At 34.6% G+C, this 25643-nt stretch overlaps 1 pseudogene; it reads right to left on the bottom strand.

Moving 5' to 3' along the window:
• Positions 1-9847: 9847 nt before the first annotated feature.
• On the bottom strand, positions 9848-24397 carry LOC131151169 (chitinase 1-like; annotated as a pseudogene).
• Positions 24398-25643: the final 1246 nt, after the last annotated feature.

The following is a 25643-nucleotide window of genomic DNA, read 5'->3' as shown; positions in this document are numbered from 1 at the left end:
TAATTCAATATTGTTATATAAAGCTATTGTGTTGTTTGATTCAAGGGTGACTCATTCATTCATAGCACAAGAGTTTATCAAATTATATGGAATAGAAGCTTTTCCATTGGATGTTGATTTATCAGTGGCTACACCGACAAGAACTGTAGTGGTGTGCAGGAGAGTACTCAAAGATTATCCAATCAATATTCAAGGAAGGATACTGCCTGCTAATCTAGTGGTCCTTGACATGCATGGATTTGAGGTGATTTTGGGGATGAACTGGCTAGCTTCTGGTTATGCTAGTATTGATTGCTACAAGAAAGAAGTGGTATTCAAATCTCCAAGGGAGTAGGAGTATAGATTTTTGGGGTCGTGTGTGCGCACCTCACCACAACTACTGTTAGCCATGCAGACTAGAAGGCTACTTTTGGAAGGTTGCCAGGGTTATCTATCTTGTGTGAAGGAAGCGCCAGAGAAAGAATTCAAGGTTGAGGATATCTCAGTGGTAAGGGAATTCTCTAATGTATTTCCAAAGGATTTACCTAGGTTGCCTCCCAATCATGTGATCAAGTTTGCTATTGACCTACTTTCAGGGACGGCACCAATCTCTAAAGCTCCGTATAGAATGGCTCCAAGAGAGTTGAGGGAATTAAAGGAGTAGTTGCAGAAGTTGTTAGACAAGGGGTTCATTAGAGCTAGTGTTTTCCCGTAGGGAGCACCAGTTCTGTTTGTGAAAAAGAAAGATGGATCAATGAGGATGTGTATTGATTACTGGGAGATAAACAAAGTAAAAGTTAAGAATAGGTATCATCTTCCCCATATTGATGATTTGTTCGACCGGCTCCAAGGAACACGGGTTTATTCTAAGATTGATCTTCGATTCGGATACCATCAAGTGAGGGTCAAGGCAGAGGATATTTCAAAGACTGCGTTTCGAACCAGGTATGACCATTATGAATTTTTGGTTATGCCATTCGGTCTAGCTAATGCTCCTGCTGCATTCATGGACCTAATGAATAGGGTTTTCCATCAGTATTTGGATCAATTTGTGGTGGTATTTATTGATGACAATCTGGTATATTCAAAGAGTCTCGAGGAGCACAAGGATCATTTAAGAATAGTTCTTCGGGTGTTAAGAGAAAGGACGTTGTATGCCAAATTCAAGAAGTATGAATTATGGTTGGAACGAGTCATTTTCCTCGGGCACGTGATATCCAGGGTGGTATCTCTGTGGACCCAAGCAAGATAGAAGCAGTAGTGAACTGAGTAAGGCTGAAAAATGTCCACGAGGTCATAATTTTCTTGGGTTTGGTAGGATATTACTGCCAATTCGTAGAGGGTTTTTCTAAATTATTAGGGCCTCTAACAAAGTTGACTAGGAAGAATGTAAGATATGAATGGACAAATGAATGTGAACAGAACTTTCAAGAGTTAAAACAGTGACTTATCACTTCGATAGTACTGACAATCCCTTCGGGAGAGGGGAGTTTTTTAATCTATAATGATGCGTCTCAAAAAGGGCTCCGATGCGTGCTGACACAACAGGGGAAAGTTGTACTTTATGCTTCTCGGAAGCTCAAGGAGTACGAGAAGAATTATCTAGCACATGATTTGGATTTGGCGGCGGTGGTTTATGTGTTGAAAATTTGGAGGCACTATTTGTATGGGGGTAGGTGCGAGATCTTCAAAGACCAAAAAAGCTTTAAGTACTTCTTCATGCAAGAGGAATTCAATATGAGACAGAGAGGATGGCTTGATCTAATTAAGGATTGTGACTGTACCATGAGTTACCACCTAGGGAAAGCTAATGTGGTATCTAATGTGTTGAGTCGTAAATCAGGAAGTGCATCAGTATCAGCAATGATAACTCAACATCAGCTTAAGATGGATCGAGAAGGACTTGGTGTTGAATTTGTAGAGGAAAATCAACAAGCACTCATTACTTGTCTGGTAATTCAACCAACTTTGCTAGAAAAGATTAAAACTGCTCAGATGAAAGATACAAAGTTGGTGAAAATTATGGATAAAGTACGAGGTGGATTGGAGACAGATTTTAATATCTCAGGTGATGAGGTTTTGAGATTCCATACCAGATTATGTGTACTTGATGACGCTGAGATTAAAAGAACTATTCTAGAGGAAGCACATCATTCCCTTTATACAGTGCATCTAGGAAGCACTAAGATGCATAAGGATCTACGAGAGTCTTTTTGGTGGAGTGATATGAAGAAAGAAATTTCTCAATACTTAGATCAGTGCTTGACATGTCAGTAGGTGAAAGTTGAGCATCAAAGACTGGCAGGACAGTTGCAATTGCTTCATATTCCCTAATGGAAGTGGGAGCATATCTGTATGGATTTCATCACGAGGTTACCACCAGCACTTCATGGAAAAGACGCCATCTGGGTAGTCGTTGACCGATTGACGAAGACTGACCATTTCCTTCCAATCAGAGTTAACTACTCCATGAGTAGATTGACAAAATTATATAGACAAGATATAGTTAGATTGCATGGTGTGCCAATGTCCATCGTATCAAATTGGGACCCACAGTTCATATCTCAGTTTAGAAGAGTTTGCAAGTAGCCTTGGGTTCTCGGTTGATATTCAGTACTGCATTTCATCCTCAGACTGATGGATAGACAAAGAGGACAATCCAGATACTGGAGGATACGTTGTGAGCTTTTGTGCTGGACTTTTGGGGTAGTTAGATCTAGTATTTGCCATTGGTTGAGTTTGCTTATAACAACAACTACCAGGCAAGTATTAGGATGGCACTGTATGAAGCGTTGTATGGTCGGAGGTGTCGATCTCCGTTATACTGGAACAAGATTGGTAAAAGACAAATTTTGGGGCCAGAGATTGTTCAGTAGACTTAATAGAAAATCATACTCATCCGAGAAAGGATTAAAACAGCTTAAAGTCGATAGAAAAGTTATGCTGACACCAGCCGACGAGAGCTAGAGTTTGGTGTGGGGGATCATGCATTCTTGAGAATTGCACCAATGAAAGAAGTGATGAGATCTGAGAAGAAAGGTAAGCTAAGCCCTAGGTATATTGAGTCATTCGAGATATTGGAAAGAATTGGTCCAATTGCCTACAGGTTAGCATTACCCCCGGCTTTGTCAAGGATCCATGACGTGTTTCATGTGTCAATGTTGAGAAAGTACGTCCTAGATCCTTCACATGCGATCATTTATGAGTCACTGGAGCTTAAAGATACCCTGTCATATGAAGAAGTACCAGTTCAGATTTTGGATCGAAAGGAATAAGAGCTATGCACCAAAAAGATCCCATTGGTAAAGTACTTTGGCGCAATCACGCAGTTGAGGAAGTTTCATGGGAACTAGATGAAAAAATGTATCAAAGATATTGTAACGCCCCCAAAACTCTACACCTGCTCGGGCACATTATACCTAAATAAAATATGATAGTCCATTATAATTTATGCAGCGGAAAACATAAACTATAATCCTCAACAATAACTATACCAGAGTTTTCTATTTTCCATCAACATCAATCAACTATATCCATATACATACATATCTCCCAAAAGTGGAACTTCCAACTAGTAATCACAACCATATACATCTATACATATCCCAGGAAACTTAAAACATAAAACATAACATTTACATCCCAAAAAAAATCAACCAAAAAGTATACCCTTTTCCTTTATCTCAAAAATGCTACTAAACCACTGAGCTCTCTAACCTCGATCTTGATGAGGTTCTGGAAAACATAATTTGCATTCGGGTGAGACATATCTCAGTAAGGGAAGAATAATATATTAAAATAGCGTGTGGCCAACATGAGCTTATTAATAACTTGTCATTTATTATTTAAAAACCATTAACATAATTTCTGAAATCAATCTTTGAACCTAATCATATACATGCAAAGTATTTACCTACGAGAATGCCTAAGGATGGGAGTGATTACCTGCTTATACAAGTAGCACACCTCTGCTCTGATACTTTAGACAACCAACGGTCACCACTCAAGCATATCAAGGCACTCGCCTTACTTAGTAAGCCCTTAGGGGGATTAATTATCTCGTACTCACACTATTCAAACAAAGGTTTTCCAGCGAAAGTTCCCAAGAATAGGGAAATCTACCTCCCTATATAAGTAGTTTCCCTCTGTCCTAGGATGTTAAGCAGTTATTGCTACATCTGAAACCACTAGAGCACTCGCCTTTCTCGGCAAGCTCTCGGGTGAAGAGTGTACCCCACCCATAATACATAACATGTGATACTAGCATAAGTACTGATAATTTCATAGTACATCATTCTGCCTGCCTTAATTCTGTATTACACATCTGTTTATGTTCTTAACTTAGACGTTTCATAGCATTTCACATTACGTGGGTCTTTCATTTAACATCGTTCCTGTTTCACATTTCATTTCCACTTTCATTTCATTTTATTACTACAGCTCCCTTTTGCCTGTCATGAGCATGATCTACAGCACCCTTTTGGCTGTCATTTCATAGCATACAACACCCTTTTGGCTATCATTTCATAGCATACAACATTCTTTTGGCTGTCATTTCATGATTACATTAATAGTCACATGCAGCATAATTCATGAACATTATCATTCATAATACATTTCTCGTATTACTTGTATCTCGTACATATATAATAAATCAATACAAAATCTCTGTTTTCCTCATGTCACACAATTTTAACTGTAAAATTCATATGCGTCTTATAAAATAAGCCAACCTACTTTTAGCATTCATATACTAAAAATATACCTTAAATTTCTCACATAATTATCTTGGAAATAATTTCCACTTTCATCTTTCCATTTTCACATATACATATCTACTAAAACATCCTTAGGCTTAAAAATCATCATTTATCCGGTTGGCATTTTAACTCGTAAATAACATAAACTTATACATACATAATTAAGTTATCAACTTTTTTTTTTAAAAAAAAAACCTGGCTTGATATAAAATTCTTCCTTACCCAGCCTCTTAAACTACACTTGCAGGATCCCGATAAAATGCCTGCGGTGCTTACCCAAGCACTGAAATTTCATTCCTAGTATAATTAATTAACCTCCACAATAATTTTCATATTTTACTTTCTAGAACCCATATGTAACATATATGCATTTATTCATCATACCCAACTTACCCCAAAACTCCAAACTAAAAATCCTAATTTAAATCCATAAGCCCCAAACAAACTATTAATTCAACATTTCCACTACAAAAAATCAAGGTATTAGTGACGAATAAAATCTGTCACTAATAGTCATAAATTCGTCACTAATAGTATTAGTGACGAATTTATGAGTATTAGTAACAGTTTTCAAATAGTTGCTATATGTGCTGTTACTACTAACTTTTAGTGACGAATATAATTTTTGTCACTATTAATGGAGTATTAGTGACGGATTTAATCCGTCACTAAAACCCTAACACCGTCACTATATAGTATATAACGACTCAACTCAAATTCGTCACTAATAGTAGGGGTATTAGTGACGAATTATAAATTCATCACTACTAGTAGGGTATTAGTGACGACTTAGATATTCGTCACTACTAGTATGGTATTATTGACAAATTAGAAATCCGTAACTACTAGTATGGTAATAGTGACGAATTAGAAATTCATCACTACTAGTGTGGTATTATTGGCGAATCAAAAATCGTCACTAATAGGAGCGGTATTAGTGACGAATTTGAATCCTTCACTAGTAATTAGAAAAATTAATTTTATACTAATTTTATTTAATCATGAATTCTTATATAAACATATATAATTACATTTTCGAATATATAAATTGAAACCATAATTACTACAAAATTTGTAAATCATTCAAAATTTCAAATTTAAATACAAATTCAATTAAAATGAAGAAATAACATATGTTCACATAACAAAAATTATTTAAAAATATTCAAAATTCAAATATAAATACTAATACAAATTCAAATTAAAATACAAAAACTCCATTTGTTCAAATAACAATAAAAATTATAAAGAAATAATCAAAAGTTGCATCAGACGACTGTAATACATGCATGCATGACATCATGCTTAGCCGCGAATCCTACAAATTAAGAGTCATTAAAAAAAATTTAGTATACCAAATCGAGGAGAGCTGATGCTAAGTATAATCAGGAAAAATAATTATATGATATAAAAAATTGGCTAAGATTTCATAATCATGCATATTACATAATTTGTACGGTAGTAATATCAATAATGAAAAATGTAACGTTGCGTTCAAGAGCATAGATTTCTAACATTTGAATGGATTTGGACAAATTTTAATACAATTTAATATTACATTTTATTTAAATTCAATGTAAATTCAAGTCCAAAGTGTCTCGAAACACATGGAGTATAAAATTATATTGAAATTTATTAAAGTCTATTTAAATCTATATTTAAGATGTAAAATGCATGCTTTGGAACGCAGCATGAGATTAGTTTATGGGGGCTTTGCACAATGACTCAATGAGGTATTAGCATTGCATGGGGAAGGGGATGCGGGGAATAAATCCAGTCGGGGACACGTGTCCTGTGACAACCCGAATAATAATAGGATTTAAATAATAAAGAGGAAGGGACATGGAAACAGTGATAGAAGGAGGAAGTCGACTTCATCGACGAATACAGGGGATTCGTCGACGAAGGTATAAGAAAATTCGTCGATGAAAACATGATTCGTCGACAAGAAAATACCGAGAGAAGTTTTGAGTCGACTGAATTTCGTCGGCGAGGACTGATTTTCATCGACGAAATTATTGAACGATTCGTCGACGAATGTCGTGGCTTGTCGACGAATCCAATTCTATAAATATAGAAAAATTTGGATTTTACCTCACAATTAAGCAAACTTTCATTTCCTCTCTCCTCCCTTCGGTTCTCTCTCTCTCTCTCTTCGATTTTGGGCCAAATTTACGCCGGATTGACAATCCGAAGTCACCACGACACTCCTGGGGAAGTTCTCTCCAAATCTGCCGGAGCGGATCGTTGGTGAAAGCAAGTTGGAAATCATCCCTAAGTTAAGGTAAGACTTTTTAAGTCAAATTGGATATTACGACAGTTATAGGAAATTATGTACGCGTGAGAATACTAAGGTTTAGTACTGGAAGTTTTTATTTTCAAGATATTGATCAGGAAATCCTACGGGGGTTAGACTAAGATATTTTGGGGGTTTTCTCAGTAGCAAGGTAAGGGAAAAAACTAAAGCAGTTACTTTTCACGCAAACTATTCTTATTTATGAGTAACTTGATTTCCTGAAAGTATTTACGGTATTTGATATTATGGAATAAATGTACATTTGAGAAAAATACTGCTAATGTGATGAAATATATATATAAGATGCCATAAATTAAGATTTTTAGAATATAATGTATGGTTTTATACAACAAATGTGTGGCATGAATGTTATTTTCCATGAAAGAATATCATGATACGACGATGATATGAATGAAGTATGTTTTGAGAGGCCGTAATTATGATATGTTCGGCACGAGGCCGTAATTATGAAATGTCCGGCATGAGGCCGTAATTATGAAAGATGTTATATAATCATGTACTACATGTTATCAGAACCCGGATGTTAGTTTAGTTCAGTTCAAGAGCACGGTACTGTAGCTTATAGACCAGACGTTTATGATCAGATTAGTGCTAACCACCCCACGAGGGGGTGGGAGATGGATAGTTGATGTGGCTTTCAGTAGAGTGTGGACGTCCACCTGGCAATCCGGACCAGGGTGTGGTGGGCTCATCGTACTTACAGACATTTTTGACTTAGCAGTGGTCGGCTAGCCATTGTCGGGTCCCGCCTTCAGGCTGCACAACCCGCCATAAGGGGTAATACATGACATTAGCTAGCTATTCATTCTGGGTACTTTTTCAGTATTATCAGTTATAACAGATGTTTTATGTACGTTATGATTTATTAATAAATATGAACGTATATGAGAATTTAGTATGTTATGATGAATGTTTACCAATATATGAAATGTACTGTATATGTATAATTGCATTAAATGTTCATGTTGCCACACAACTGTATTTAATTTATTTTCCCTTACTAAGAAGTGAGAAGTGTCTCACCACTGAACATTAAATGATTTTCAGGAAACCCAGAGGGACTGGCGGGTCAAGGCCGTCGTTGAGTCAGTGATATTACCCCATTAGGAGGGTAAGATTTTGTACTAGGATTAGGAGTATTTTTTTGCATGATCCTAGAGTTATTTTGATATTTTGGAGGTTGTATATAAATACAGTATATTGATGATGTAGAGCACCCTGGTATTATGTTTTATGGTTGGATGTTTGAGATTTTATACTTACTGCTGCTTAGGTTTCCACTGTGATTGATAGGTATCCCCGTTACCCATGGGTTCGGGTTGAATTTTCCATTTATTATATTACATTTTATGTTAAGAAATTGAGGTTGTTACATGTCCAATTAGCATTCTTTACTGTTTCGTAGACAAGCATTATTCCACTTTTTTTGGTTCTTTTCTACAGTGACATTGCAACTCATATGTCCAGACGAATCCCTAATTATATCTTTTTCAAATGATTATGAAAGTGATGCTCCCTGTGAGTTATGTATATATTCAACTTATGCGTTTTTAAAATTTTGAATCCTCAGCCAAGTGTATATAATATTTTCAATGATTTCGGCACGGTAATGAATGCTTTAAGCTTACTGGACGAAAAACATGTAAATGAATGTCTGTTCTAAATGAACTAAGTCTACATTGCCTCATTAATTACGATTCCTAAGTTTCACTCATCCTTTCAAAAATAGTTTAACATTAAACTAAGCCTATCTTTTGTTTAGGACTTTGAAAAATTTTAACACAATTTCGGAAGCATGTCGTCTGTAAATTAGACGTTTTCCCATAAAACCTGTACCTAATAGGTTGAAATAGATCATTTATAAGAAGTTGAAGGCACACGAAAACTTATATCCACTACCAGCATGCAATACACATTAACTGTATCTGCCATGCAGGAGGCATTCTAGACTAGCATGAAATCATGTAGCATATTCACGACAGTAATCCATGTAACCATATCTTAAATTCATAATACGAACAACAGAGAACAGTGGATAGTATTGAGTTTAGTGTGGTATTATTATTCATCCAGACATTTGGACATGAACGTTATGATATGATGATAGCAATTAATTTAAATGATTATGAAAGTGATGTTCCCTGTGAGTTATGTATAAATTCAACTTATGCGTTTTTAAAATTTTCAAATCCTCAGTCAAGTGTATATAATATTTTCAATGATTTCGGCACGACAATGAATGCTTTAAGCTTACTGGACGAAAAACATGTAAATGAATGTCCGTTCTAAATGAACTAAGTCTACACTGCCTCATTTATTACGATTCCTAAGTTTCACTCATCCTTTCAAAAATAGTTTAACATTAAACTAAGCCTATCTTTTATTTAGGACTTTGAAAAATTTTAACCTAATTTCGGCAGCATGCCGTCTGTAAATTAGACGTTTTCCCATAAAACCTGCACCTGATAGGTTGAAATAGATCATTTATAAGAAGTTGAAGGCACATGAGAACCTATATTCACTACCAGCATGCAATACACATCAATTGCATCCGCCATACTGGAGGCATTCTAGACTAACATGAAATCATGTAGCATATTCACGACAGTAATCCATGTGACTATATCTTAAATTTATAATTTAAATAAAAATTGTTATCTCGAGCCATCCGATAATATGCTTGTTGAAAATCTTTTAAATAACTTAAACATATCCTGAAAAATCGATGTGAGACCCAAATAGACATGAATCTACTTTGCCACTATCGTACTATATACAAAATAACATGCCTCTAAATCATCTGGGTATTGAAGTAGCTAATGAATTGAGACATAGATGTTCTATTATCATATGCGTAAAACTAAAAATTAACATAGTCTATGAGGTTCCCATAACTCTTCCACAAAGCCAAGTAATGTTTCTGAACTTCGTTATCATCAAATGGAGCTATAGAAGCAAAAGAGATTACCCCATTCTCCTTAAGGGTTGCTATGAGCTGCCCTATGCACTGAGCAAAAGTTTTAGGATCAGCTTTAAAATGCTACTTTGACATTCAAATGTTTACCTTTGATGGAAGAAACATAGGAGGTGCTGAGATCATCTGAATCCCAGAAGATGCTTACGTGTCCATTTTTTGGACGAGGAGAAGATAAGGCAATGTAATCAATGGCGAAGGAGAGAATGAAGTGGAATTGGACTTGTAGGTTAATGAGTATGTCTGAAAATGTGACATGTTCGAACTCAGCTCCTATGTATTCACTAAAGACATCAGAGGTGTTGGGTGCTATCTGGGTTGATGAAGAGGGAAAGGTATACAATCAAAAAAATAAACTCACTAATTGATCAAGATTTTATATAGCAAATGGAAATTTAGAAATTGTAATAAATTATTAATATTTTCCTAAGAATTCATATACCAAGATTTTTATTAAAAAAAAAAAACAATGAAAAAACATCTTATTATGTAAATATTAAAATTTTGATTTTTTTCAAAAGGTTAATCAGGGCATTAGTGTCATAATATTTTTTATTAAGATTTTTCACGTCCATAAGTCCTATATTTATATGGTGTTATAATAATATCTCATATCAATGTTTGTATATTATAATTTTTAAACAAGGTGTTAATTTTTATAAATAACTCTGAATATTCACACTTTAATATTGGTAAACTAAATTATGACAATATATTATAAACTCATCTTGAAAATATATCTAAAGTTTATTGAAATTATAAAAATATTTTACACATTATTATTTACATAAAATTACATGCAATACATATGACCTTCCAACTAGCATTGAAAAATTTTGATAGTCCTTAAAGTGATAAATATGTAATGTTAAGTTTACCCTTATATTAAATAGAAATTTCACATCTCAAAACCTACATTTTAACTCCATTGAGACCCTTCCTCCCCCGATCTATTCGGCTCATAACTCCTCGAATTTTAGTCCAACCATCTTCTATGGAACCCAAAACATTCACAATGGTGAATTAGCCTTCAAATTTATGTTGCCTATTAATGGAAGCTCCTGTAATCTAAGAATGTATACTCAAGTTGAGAAACGATATCAACATTTTTTTTATTTACAAGAAAGGGATACCAAGTTAGTTCAAATTTGTTTTTATTCAATCTTCAATTTTTTTATTTTTTAATTTAATTCTAACTTCAATTTCATATGTGTATAACTCAAAGAAATTTATGTCCATCAATTTTATCTCTATTTATTTTTCTATAAATGAATGTCTGTTCTAAATGAACTAAGTCTACATTGCATCATTTATTATGATTCCTAAGTTTCACTCATCATTTCAAAAATAGTTTAACTAAACTAAGCCTATCTTTTGTTTAATACTTTGGAAAATTTTAACACAATTTCGGCAGCATGCCATCTGTAAATTGGATGTTTTCCCATAAAACCTGCACCTGATAGGTTGAAATAGATCATTTATAAGAAGTTGAAGGCACACGAGAACCTATATCCATTACCAGCATGCAATACACATCAACTGCGTCTGCCATACAGGAGGCATTCTAGACTAGTATGATTTAACATGAAACTCAATTTGTGATCATAATACCTTATAATTAATCAGAGGAGCCTCCCGCATCATCTGGTCCAGATTGGCGCATCCTTTCCTCTAACCGCGCTTGCCTATCCATCATGGCTTGCATTTGGGCTCGAAAGCTAGAAACGTCCGATCTCAATTCCACATTCTCCATTTCCATCATCTGCATCCGTCGAGCCATCTCCTGCTTATTATACTCGGCCTTTTGACGTTGTCGTTCTATCTCTACACGAGCCACCGCACCCATGGATGATGATGTTATTGGGGCGATGTAACCACTTCCAAGACCTTTCACCCAGCCCCCCGCTCGTTGCCTAAGCACTTGGGAAGTGATCTCAAATCTGTCTTGTGCTGACTCCCCTCTGAAACAGGTGCATCCCTTAGCTCGACCATCCGTGCCTAATTTCAATCATAAAAATGATAAAAAGGAATAAGTAAGACTACAACTTTGATGTTTTGAATAAATTAATAAACTAAATTTTTGCTTCACTTACATGTCTGTTCTGCACACCCTCGCACCACTCCCCCAATCACCGTTGGTGTATTCTCTAATATAGATTTGGCAGCGGCTCCTCTGCGCCAATCTCGGGATCACGCTACATTATCATATAAGACATCATTAGTATTATGTCATGTAATGGTCAGATAATTTTATATATAGTAATTACCTAGCGATGATTTATGAATAGCCTCGATCCACCGCAATGTGTTTATAAGGAGTTTGCTGCGGTTCGCAGCATTTGTTTCACATATAGCCTACAAGGAAAATGTAATGACGACTTGTTAGCAACATCATTGTGAAAAATTAGTAATTATAATACAAACACATCACCTGATAGCGCGGGTCACGAAAATGGCGACACACCACGTCCCAATACTCTTGGGATATCTTATCGTATGGTCGCACTTCTGCTTCATCTCCCATCGAAAATGGGAGCGCATTTTCGAGCGATAGCTCTTAAATTTATTACACAATTCAACGTCGACCACCCTCCTCACATGGTCATCCTCGAGGATGTCCATATCAAACTCCTCCTACATATATAGGTAATACAATTACGATGTTAGACAGTTGTTAATTGGCTAGTATATTAAAAGTAAAAAAACATTTAAATTAAAAATGGCTTTATAGGGTTTGGAAACTTATCAAAATGCACATGTAAAGAACCATGCGCTGCTCCTGAGTCACCTACGGCCAGCTGAATGCGGTGACTGGAGCATACTATCTGCATATAATACCGAGCTCCATCGTCCACGGAGTACACCAATCGTTCAATGGGACGGTGTATCCTGGAGGAATGTCAATCTAAATCCACTGTTTAGCCCTATCCAAGTGCTTCTTCAGCAACATGTTCTTTGTTGCACCACGTCCTGACCTGATCGTGGACGTAGATGCTGAAAGTAGAGTTGATTTAAGAACAACATTATAATCATACACGTGAATAACTATTATCAACAGTTGACATGTAAATAAATTAATCGTATTCATACCAACACTGCTCATGACGGTCGGGAACTCACCCTGCGTGTCAATCGCATAAGTGGTATCCATGTCTGGCTAAGGTTCCGATGGCTCAGACAATGGTTCCGCCGCATTAGAATCGACGAGGTCCGCCGGTCTAGAGGATGTCGGATCATCCTCATACGATGTACTTGTGTGCCTGAAAGGATTTCTCCAACGTCGGCCTCGTGGTGCCATATCTGCAAATTAATAGACAAGTAAATATAAGAAGTATGAATATTAGATGGATGCGGCATAATTTCACAAGAAATATAAATATAAATAGAGGAATGGTAGAATTTCACAAGCAATAGAACTAAACACAATAAAATAGCATTATTCCATCACCTTGAAGCAAAATACTACAATTTCATTGGAAGGGCAATCTCAAATAACACATTGATCATATAATCGAAATGTGTGAGTAGCTTAAATACCAAAAAAAAAATGAATACTAAAGTTTAATGATTGCTCATATAACTATTAAAGAGAATATCTATCTGGCAAGCAAAGACTATTTAGGTAAAATAGACTTAATTTGATAAACTTAATTTGTGAGCTATTTTAGATGATAGAAAAATGAGAGAGCATTGTCAAAGCTTAGGTGAATAATTATACCAATTTATTGTTAGAATTTAATGGTTAGAATTAACTGTTTGTTCAATTGTGGAAAATATTTTTCATTTTTAATTGTTCAAATGATTGCAAAATGTCATTTTCTTTTCAAGTTTTTCAATATTTGTATATAAAAGTTCAAAAAGAAAAAGAAAAGATTTTGTTTTGGTGGCGTACAAATTTGAAAAATGCTCATATAGAATAATTTGCCCATAGGTTAACTTTTTAGTAACCTATTAAAGCCCTGAGAGAGTATTTGACAATGAAAAAGAGTACAAATTAATAGTGTGGTGCAAATTGTTCCATTCTCTGTTTCAAATTGTATTATCTATCAACTCCATCATATATATGTAAAATAGTGTGGTCTGATGGGAGGACCACACTAGTCCTCTCGAACAAAATTAAGATATTCTACCATAAATATATAGAAGTGGAGCATGTCAATAAAAATAAAATAAAAATGAAAGAAAGAAAGAAAAGATGCCTAACTACTAGTGTCCTCGCCTAGGGTCTTCACCACCCTCACATATATAGTCAACATCTTAAAATTTCACTTAGGTCTTCTCTCTCTCTCTCTCTCTCTCTCTCTCTCTCTCTCTCTCTCTCTCTCTCTCTCTCTCTCTCTCTCTCACACACACACACACACACACACACACACACAATTATAGACCATTAAAGCATTCATATTTGATTTTTCTCACAAGTCTTAAAAGGTTTGGGTTGAAGGAGGCAAAAGAACTAGTTGAAAAGGTTCCTGTGTTGGTGAAACAAGGTATCACCAAGGAGGAAGCTAATGACGTAATAGAGAAGATCAAGGCTGCTGGTGGAGTTGCAGTAATGGAGTAAAATCTTTTTTTTTGGGGGGTGCATGTTCTGTTTAATAGGATTGTCATTGTAAGAATTATGGGTTTCCTAACTATAAAATGGAATTTATAAGAGGCCAATAGTCATTATCATCACTCATTAAATGAATAATTAGGTCGAGATTTTATTTCTGCAATGAATCACGGCCTTCAAATTTATTTCAATATTAGAACTCTAACTGGGTAAACTGATTTAGTGATCGAAAAATGGGTCAATTAGCTGAGTACAAGTGTTGATGAAGCTTATGGGTTTGGATTCAAATTGATCTGTTTATAAATTTGTATAAAACATAAACTTGAATCTGCACAATTAGTTAATGCCTCGATGGGCTATAGATAGAAATTCATTAATAAAAAATCTCAACTAATGCTAGTCACTTTTTTTAAAAATATTTATTATTTTATTTAATATTCCAAAAAATATAAATTAAAATTTTTTTATAATAGCCTCTATTGGTTAGACAGGTAAACCGAGTTTAGATTCATCCAATAAATAGGTCACAAATTCGATTTAAACCAATAAATCACTAATGAGTATTGGCCCCTTTTCTCACTCCCAGATTGATGCCACTAGTAGAAGTGTGTTTTGGAAGGAACTTTGGTCTAGGTGCTTGCCTGCATGTTGTTTGATGGTCAAGCTGCATTACAAATGCACTACTACTACTACTAGTAAAGTTGTACATTGTGGATATATATATATATATATATATATATATATATATATATATATATATATATATGAATATTTGGTATTCAAATAAATAAGAGTTCCGATGTAAGATATAAATAAATCACTAGTTGTAAAATAGAGGCAAAACAAAAAGTAAATTTGTTCTGTTAAATACAATCATAACTAAGTTCGAAATGCGGAGAAACTAAACACAAAATATAATAATCACATCAAACACAAAAATGTGTCAATTTATACTATGAATTAGAAAATGTCAGCATCATGTTCATGAAACTGATACATAAGGTTATGAAAAATCTTGTACTTTGTAATTTGTTGTTAGCTCAAAAAGTTTTATATAACAGAGGGGCAAATTGGGGGAATGCTTCTCCTTTTCCAATATGTGCAATATTGACACTTTGTATGGAATAGTTTATTTACCATAAAACACATGAATTGGATTCATTTTGGTATGAGCTTCTTCTTTAGGAATGATTTGAAAAGAATATTCTTGAGGGTGAAGAAGTAGAACCTAATGTAGTCTTACTCCATTTATTGTTACAAGTGTCAACCTTGGGTGCGCCACCCCCAACCCATTTCACATAAAGAATAAGAAATTATGTTAAGACTGACCATATCATTGTTAGTGCCTTGCAACATGTCATGAAATTATATTTAAAAATGTAAAGATCGGAGTACCAATGGAGTATCGAGTTGTAGTAAGACAAACCATAGCATCAGTACGTGCCTCTCTAAACCATGATGAGATGCAATATAGATAATAGATGATAGTTTAATCATTTACGAAACTGATTTTGAAAATTCCCAAGCCCAAGAAGTTCTTGAGAACCTCGAGAGATTGATAGGGCTCCAAATTGACTTCCAAAAATCTGCCTACCAATTTAGCCAAAATACCCCACATATATTAAAGAAGTTGATGGGAAGAAAGATTAACATCCATAAGATTTGTGATTTGGGAAAACGTGGGCACATATATTAACTTTAGAAAAGGAAGTTGATATTTTCAAGAATCTGGATAAAGGCAAGAAAAACATTGAAGGATGGAGATTGAGAATGTTGTCTTAGGGGGACATTATGAGGTACCTCCTAATATATATAATATTTCTATATGTAATCTACATACAAATCTATATAATAATCTATCTCTATAAAAGTCCTCAAATCAATTCCTCATGCATGCTTGATTTATTCCTGCATATCTCTATTTATATCCATGCATGCATACATACATACAAATTAAATTCCATTAACTAATTAATTAGGTTTTTCTATTTATAATCTATTTTTTCCATTGTCCTAGATAAAACATTATACTTTTTTATAATATTATTTTTTCCATTTCTACATGTTCTTTATTTGATAAATTATCAAGAATGCATTAATAGGCAAATGATAATCCTTTCATCCCCCAATTGACTACTGCCTAAGTAGGTTTAAAGGGCTTATTTGGAGTTCCGATCCATAAATATATACATACATACACACACACACACACACACACACACACACACACACACACACACACACACACACACACATACTGTAATGGCCCAGCCCTTTATACGAACCCAGGTGTCACTCACTCATACAAAATACTTGTACTTGTTCAAGATACGTAAACAACCCGCCCTAATCAGGGACATACGGGTATAAATCATACATGATTACGATGTAAATGTCGCGGAAAAACATAAATATCCATTGGGATTTCTATCAGTCTTATACCAGAGTTTACTAATACATCCACAATTACATAAAACCAAACATAGAATAAATTCTTCTTATTACAACCCTCCAAAAAGGACTTTCATCTAGGTTTATTACAAGATTCAAATGCTTATGTAAGCTAACCAAAAATAATCTCCCCAGTCCCTTTAGCTACTAGGACCGACGCACTGATGGACCTGAAAACAAAGGTTGTATGATAGGGTGAGACACCTCTCAGTAAGGAAAAAAGAGTTACAACAGTGTGTGACTACATATATGCACATTTTCATACGAACTCATACATTTGAAACATTTGTTTATAATATTGTATCATATAACATTTATCTGCACATCAAGTATTTAAATCATGCATATGATTATTAGAACACCTCCAGCTTGGTATGACAATTTGCCTATTTATCCTGTGGCACGGGTTGTGCACTGATTGCCTCTGACAATGTCCTATTCACACAGACAAAGTCGAGCATCTTTTTTTTATCGACCTCCCCTTGGTTTATTTTTACCAGAAGCTTACTAACTCCTCGCAGGTCATCCATCTAATATACCCATACTGATTTTACACATGTACGGTTGCACTGCTAGCATCGGTACCTAGCCCTAGGAGTTTATTTCAACCATCGAACTAGAGTATTTTTCAACCCTTTTTACTGAAGTTTCTTTTAACCTCTTTTGGTCACAAGCTATTGTTCCAGTATCATATATACAATTTATAGAAAAACAGTAACCTGTGCAATTCTAGTATTTTTCACAAATTCAGATAGTCACATTGGGTTCAAACGAGCGCCTTTCCACTCAATTTACCCCTTTTTGTTTACTGATTCAGCTATGGGTATCACTGGCCTCCATTTTTCACATTCCCAGTATAACAAATTGGAACTTCGTTCCCATATCTATATCAATAGTATAGAAAATTCATATATTTCCATTTCAACATATTCAGTATAACAAATTGGAACTCCGCTCCCATAATCTATATCAATAGTATAGAAAATTCATACATTTCCATTTCAACATATATCACACAAGTTTAATTCCAAAACCCACTAAATGATAGAACTTCAGTATACATCATTTAAATGAATAAGTAAAGGATTCGAGCATCTCCTACAATAGTATAAATACAAATAAATGATTTTTGTAAAGTTTGGAGATCATACGCCGAAATCCTCGTTTTTACCAAAAACCATAAAATTGTAAAACCAACATTTCTACTCGGTAGAATTTAGCAAATAAGTAGCTTAACTATATATAATAACATAAACTAGTTTTGTAATCAAATTCCCCTTACATTAAACTCGAAACGAAACTTCATACGATAACGATCCAAGTCGACAACCCGGAATCCCGAAAACCTAAAACCACAGAACATAACCTTACTATATTTTATACTACTATCCAAATATCCAATCAAAACTAAGATCAAATCCCTACCTTGATTTTTTGGAAAGACCCAAAAATCTCCAAAACAATGATCTGATTCGCTAAAATTGTAGAGTTTTCTTTTCTAATTCACGTAGTACCCTCCGTTTTTGGAAACAGACAACGAACAACGAAGAATTGGAGAGAGAGAGAGAGAGAGAGAGAGAGAGAGAGAGAGATTTGCAAGTTAGAGAGAGAAAGAGAGCTTTTGGGAGAAACTTAGCTCTTAAGCAACTCAAATTGGATATTTATAGGGCCTTTGACCCAATCTAATTCGTCGACGAGGCAGCGTCTTCATCGACGAATCCACCACATAGCTCCTCGACGAGGCCATCCCTTCGTCGCCGAGTTCAAGTTCCAGATATTTCTCTGATCCGCTCGGTATTTGCTCATTGACGAGGCTCTGAATTTTGTCGACGAGACTCTGAACGACTTCGTTGATGAACGTAACCCTTTGTCAACAAATCTAGCTTATGCAGGTTTGGGTCTCTACACATACACTTCTTTATAATTAGGAAAAAACTCTCAAACATGATTGTTTTTTAGTAGTTAATTTGTTTATATTAATATGTGTGTAGCATTTACCAATTCTTATATGTTAGAAATTGAAGTAATATATGTGTGCATGTCATTGTGTTGGAATCATACATTGAAAGAATAACAAAATCCATTCAATTTTTTTTAAATATTCAGTATATTCTTACAATGTTTTAAATACAGCATTCCCAAATCAGATTTAAATATTCACAGTAGATAAAATCAAGAAATATATGTTTGAAAGTAAAAAGATAAAGGGAAGGAAGAACCTGGGCTTGCGACCGAGAGCAGGGGGAGACTAGGAGAGAGGATTGCCGGAGCAAGAGGGGTGGCTTGCGGCCAAGAGCAGGGAGAGACTGGGAGAGATCAAGGATCGTTAGAGCAGGATGAGGGGAAAAGGAGGAGTTGGAGCGAACTTGTGGCCGATCAAGAGTAGGGGAGACTGGGAGAGAGGATCGCCGGAGCAGGAGGGGAAGAGGAGAAGCTGGCGTGGTGGCTTGCGGTAGAGAGCAGGGAGAGATCGACTGGGAGCTCTATTCACGGGAGCAGGCGGAGGGGAAGGGGAAGAAGCCAGGAGAACGAGGGAAAATATCTCGTGGACAGCAATTAGGGTTTTTGAGCATTAGTGATGGTTTCAAAACCATCACTACTACTCTCCGTTTATTTTTTTTTATAAATAAAAAAGCATTAGTGATGGTCCAAATTCGTCACTAATATAGAAATTCGTCACTAATAAGAAACTAAAGGTGAAGAATTTATAAATTCATCACTAATATTCTGAACTTAAATTTTTTTTAAAAAATGAAGTATTAGTGACGAATCTAGAAATTGTCACTATTAGTATCTTATTAGTGACGAATATATACAGCATCGTCACTAATACTTTGAATTGAAATTTTTTTATTTTTTATTTTTTAAAAAAGAATTATTAGTGACGGTTCCCAAATCTATCACTAATAAGGGATAAATAGTGACGAATTCATAAATTCATTACTAATACTCTGAACCTAATATTTTTAATTTTTTTAAAACAGGTAGTATTAGTGATGGTTGTCAACCGTCACTAATAAGGACCAATAGTGACGAATCTACAAATTCGTCATTAATAGTTTGAACTTAAATTATTTTAGTAGTGACGGTTGTCAAATCCGTCACTAATGCCCTATTAGTAGCGATGGTTCTCCCAAACCGTCAATAATACCCTTAACCAAGTTTATTTTATATTTTTTAAATTAAAAAACTAGTAGACGGTTTCAAAACTGTCACTAATATGCTATTATTAGTGACGGATCTCGCAATCCGTCACTAATACCCTTTACTTAATTTTTTTTAATTATTTTTTAAATAAAAACACTAGTAGTGACGGTTTCAAAACCTTCACTAATATACCCTTTACTTATATTTTTTAAATAAAAACACTAGTAGTGACGGTTTCAAAACTGTCACTAATACGCCATTATTAGTGACGGAATCCGTCACTAATACCATTAACTAAATTTTTTTAATATAGTCATAACTATTAGTAGTGACGGTTTGTTAATCGTCACTAATAAGTGACTTTTAGTGACAAATTTAATCTGTCACTAATACCATAAAATCGTCGCTAAAATTTTTTCGAAAAAATTTTCGTGCAAAAATTGTTTGCCGCGTAGTTTTTAGTGACGAACCGTCACTAATAGTTTTGTGTTAGTGACAGTTTTAAAACCGTCACTAATACTTGCGTCACTAAAAACCTGTTTTTTTGTAGTATTCTCAACCCATAAACCTTAAATAAAGCTTTAAAATCCTCATATCCAGGATTCCTAACCTTTACCTCAAATGTGGGATAATATCCAAGTACTCAACCAAAATTCTGAACCAGCGGTATTGTAGAGAATCTTGCTAGGAGTACCGTGGCAGCTTCCGATCATCGAACTAGCAAGAATCGAGCGTAGAAACTTAGAGAGAAGGAGAAATGGTCGTGGAAGAGTGAGAGTTGAGAGAGAGAAAGCATAGGCTTTTGTTTACAAATTGTCAATTCCAATTTGATATGATTGCATGCAATAGTGTAATCTTACTAACCCATTAACCAATTTAATAATATTATATCATATAACTCTAGTTTCATTTACTTTCTTTTTAGATTGCTTACAACCAAAGCCCACTAACATATTATATTATTATTTAGATAATATCTACTTTAACTATTACATGCAACCTTATCTAACCACTAACCTCCACTAACATATTATTATAACTTACTTTATCATATTATACTATTTATACATATATATACACATTTACATATTACTTTATCATATATATATATATATATATCATACCATTTATTTAATTACTTGAATTTAATAATGCTTAATTAACTATTTGATTAATATTTTTATTTATTTATTTATTTATTTATTATTTTTCCTAATTATTTTAATCATTTTAAATTTTCAGGTCATTACAGATATCCACACCTATTCAGCGAGACCCAGTGTTAATCAGATGAAAATAATGGTTATGGTAAATAAATGGTGTTTAACTTGGTTAGAATAGGTTGTATAGTTAATTTGTTGAGATGTAAGCTTTTTGTTTTGATTTTAAGTTTTGAGTGGTTTTAAGAGAATTTTATTTTGAATATTTGTAATCTCCCAGAAACTTTCGTTGTAACCATGGTATTCATCTGCCATAAGTGAGGGTAACTAATAAATTTAAGACGAGACTGCTATGTGGGTGGCCGCCAACTCTTCTTAGAGTCAGGTAAGCAATTCAGTAATTTCTAAATTATGATATAAGTACGAGTTAGCAAATTTTGAGGACAAAATTTTTTTAAAAAGAGGAGAATGTTGAGGCCCGGAAAATAGAAGTAATAAAAATAATTAACAAAAGAGGAAATTTGGTTTGGTGTAGACAAAACCGTCGACGGTTTTGTGGAGCTCAGGAAAACCATCGACGGTTTTGAGTTACTGTGGCTCAGTAAAGGACCCAAACCGTCGCCGATTTCCTCTGGGCCGGCAACCTATAAATAGGTTCTAACTCTTTTTTTTTTTAAGGAAAAATTCATTCTCACACACTCTCTCTCTAAGTTGCGCCTCACTCATTCTCTCTCCTTATTTTCTCACTAAATTTAGCCCGAATCGACTAATAAACACCATTTCGAGATCCCGACATCGATTCTCTGTGGTTTAACTGTTAAATTTTTGAGTCTGATCCCTAGTTTTGATAATGACAAACCGCAAGTTACTTATGCATGTATGTAGTGCTTGAGCAGGCCTAATATGTTAGCGCACACATAAGGAAGAGATGGAAGCCAGGAGGAACATAAAGACCATATCATCTAGCATATTCTATGACGAATCAAAGGAGGAAAACTATAAGTAGAAGAAGATATTTGTTCTTATTATATTGTATTTAGTTTATAATTTGTTGGTCTATAATAATGGTCTGTAATATTTGCATATCATGCATGATGGGGTGCATATGCTCAAAAGGCCTTAGAATGACTATAGGAACCATCACCCATATATCTTAAATGTCTTATGCTTATTCACATTGGGTTGATGAAGTATAAAGACCAAAATAGGATTTAAATGCACATTTTAAGTGGTCTCGATCGACCGAACCCTTGGCAGTATAAAAGCCTCGGTTGATCGAACTAGTCAGAAGTCAACTTGTTGACTTTACTCAGTTGAATGTTCTTATTTGAACGTATCGTCCCTAGTTGACCGAAGCATGAAAAGTCTAACACCCCAACAACCTAGTAGACTGTTTATGTAGTTCAAATTGGTCACGGTCGACCGAACCATATAAGCGGTCAACTGAACCTTAGCCATGGTTGACCGTGTTGCGACATCTCGGAGTGCGGGTGCCCCAGGGTGGCAAAATAAAAATTATATATTTAAATTTTTAAGAAAAAATAAGAATGAAGTAGCCACTAACCTTTTAGTGTGGTTAGAACACTTGATTACTATTCAATTAAGGGTAGAATCAGTCTATGTTACCAAAACTGAGATCGGAAGGTCGGTCACGTGAGGAGAAGGTATGAGCGCCCCTACGCCCCCGTTTTTACGAACGATACCTAATTAATTACAAATTTATCATAAAGTAAATTTAAAAAGCCTTTTAGGTTACTCTTTTTTTGAATTTATAAAAATTATACAAAAATATACGTAATATATATTCCCTCAGAACTGAGATACGTGAAGTTTAGAAAGCTTGTACCCTTTTTATTGCAATCATAGGGATGGAAAAACAGGAAAGTAAGTTTTTACAAAAATAGCTCCCACGTCTTTTGAAATTTGTAGGATTTTTCTAGCAAAAACTATATTTTTAAGGGACCTTGGGAGGTTTTTTTTTTTGAATTTATTCGGGATGAAGAAGCAAGTAAAAACATTTTTCTAACCTCCAAGCGTTCCTTTTTTTTTTTTTTGAAAATTTCCATGAGTTTTTTGAATTTTTTATATGGTTTTTCCAAGTATAAAAACAATTTTGATCTTCAAAAATATTTTTATGATTTTTTGTTTTTTTTTTTATTTTTTGTAAGTTTTCAATATTTTTCCCGAATATTAAAATAACAAAAAGACAATTAACAAAAAAATTAGTAAAAGTCAAATAAAAAACATTTTAGAACATCATATAATATATCTTAAAAACCTAATTAAATTAATATAACAATAACCACTATCCTAAACATATAAATATTAACAAGAATCCTAAATAAATACAATGATGACAATCCTTACAAAAACCTTAAACATTTTATATTGTATGAGTACATCACATGATACGCATCTGACCATATCATTTAATATTCACAACAAAAACTCTAACAATAAATATTAAGCATTAAAATAAATACAACAATAACACTAAAAACCTAAATAAATACACAATACTATAAACACGATGATTTAATAACAAGAACAACCTAAATAAGTAAATGATTAAAATAATAATATAACAATGATGGAAATAATACAACAATGTTAAGAATCTTAAATACATAAACCACATACCATAGGATAATGAAAATAATACAACAATAAAAGTTTAAACTTAACAAGAAAATTCTACAATAATAATCATTTGATAGCAAATACAAAGTATAAATATGAATATCAATTATTAAGCATGTATGTTAAATAAGTACAACAATAATAAATATCACTCATTCAATATACACACATATGCAAATAAAGAAAAGACTTAAACTTTAAGTATTAAAACCCAAACAAAACCAATATATATATTGTGTGTGTGTGTGTGTGTTTGTTTGTTTGTTGTGTGCGTGTATGTGTGAGTTATGCAGGAAACTCACAGCAAGGGGGCTTATAGTGGGTGCGGGAGAGTGTTTGACAAAGGGAATCTGCTGCAAGGGGGAAAACTGAATCTGTGGAAGCTGGTGGTGGTGGTTGGCCCTGAACGGTGTCCATGGCTGTGGCTGGCTTACCGGAGTTGATGACGGGGCTAGGCACATTAACGACGAATCGGCAGGAAGCGGAGGCGACGGTAACAGCGAGGCGGATGGATGATAGCGACAGCAATTGGCCGGGGGCAGTGTGCTGCGGAGACCCGAAAGCGGCAGTGATGGTGAGTGGCAGCGATGACGACGGCAGAGGGCATGGATGGCAAAGGAGAGGCCAGGGGCGACGACCACAGTGCGTGTTGGCTGCTGTGTGCGTCTAACCTTGTCATGTGGTCTACGGTTGTTGCCGTTCTTGTTGTAGGGGTTTTTTGCGGTGTGTATTGACGTGAGGGAAAGGCTGTCGGGTAGATGGGAGACGCCGTGAGTGATGGATGACGCCGCGAGGGTAGCTGGAGAGTACTAGAGATCCGAGAAAGGGAGCAAGGGGTGGCTGGAGATGGAGGAAGAGGGCTGCGTGGGCGTATGAAATTAGTGGGGGAGCAGCAGCAAATAGAGACGAGAGGAAGAGAAAGGAGCCTGGGCGTGGAAAGGGCTTTTTTTTTTGCTTTTGGTCTCCGCCCCGGCTGCGCCTGTGTGTGTTCCTGTGGGCCTTTTTATAGGCTGTCCACAGACACTATAATAATAATAATAATAATAATATTTAAAAATAATGATAATACTAATAACAATAATAATAAATAGAAATAGTAAAAATAATAACAATAATTATAGTAAAGTAATAATAAAATAGAAATAATAAGAATGAAAATAGTAAAGTAGTAGTAGTAGTAATAATAATAGTAATAATAATAATAATAATAATATAGTGATCCTTTTGTTATATTTGGATTGGGCAAAAATACGGTGTCTATAGACCGAACCTACGAAGGGCTCAAAATCGCCTTGAGGTGGTCGATCATTTTCGTAATTCAAAATTATCACGGTCGACCGAACTTAAAAATATGGTCGACCGAATCTTGACTATGATCGACCGAACCTCTCGGGTTGGCAAAATTTTTACCGCAATAAAACATGGTTAATTTTTGTTAAACATAATTAAACAATTTCCAAAATACCTTATTGTCCCCAACGATTATATTTTTTGAAAAAACTATATATACCTCCTCATTTGTCCTAATTAGGATAAAATTAGCTTATCAATTAGATAATTTTTCTCTGAAAATTTTATTGGTTTAAGCCTTTCATACTCCCTCCTTATACAAGCATATTGCTAAAATCTCTTTCTCATATTCATTCAATTACATATTTTTGAG

Source organism: Malania oleifera, chromosome 3, assembly GCF_029873635.1.
Source record: "Malania oleifera isolate guangnan ecotype guangnan chromosome 3, ASM2987363v1, whole genome shotgun sequence".
Classification (NCBI taxonomy): domain Eukaryota; kingdom Viridiplantae; phylum Streptophyta; class Magnoliopsida; order Santalales; family Ximeniaceae; genus Malania; species Malania oleifera.
This window is presented reverse-complemented; position numbering and strand designations above follow the sequence as displayed.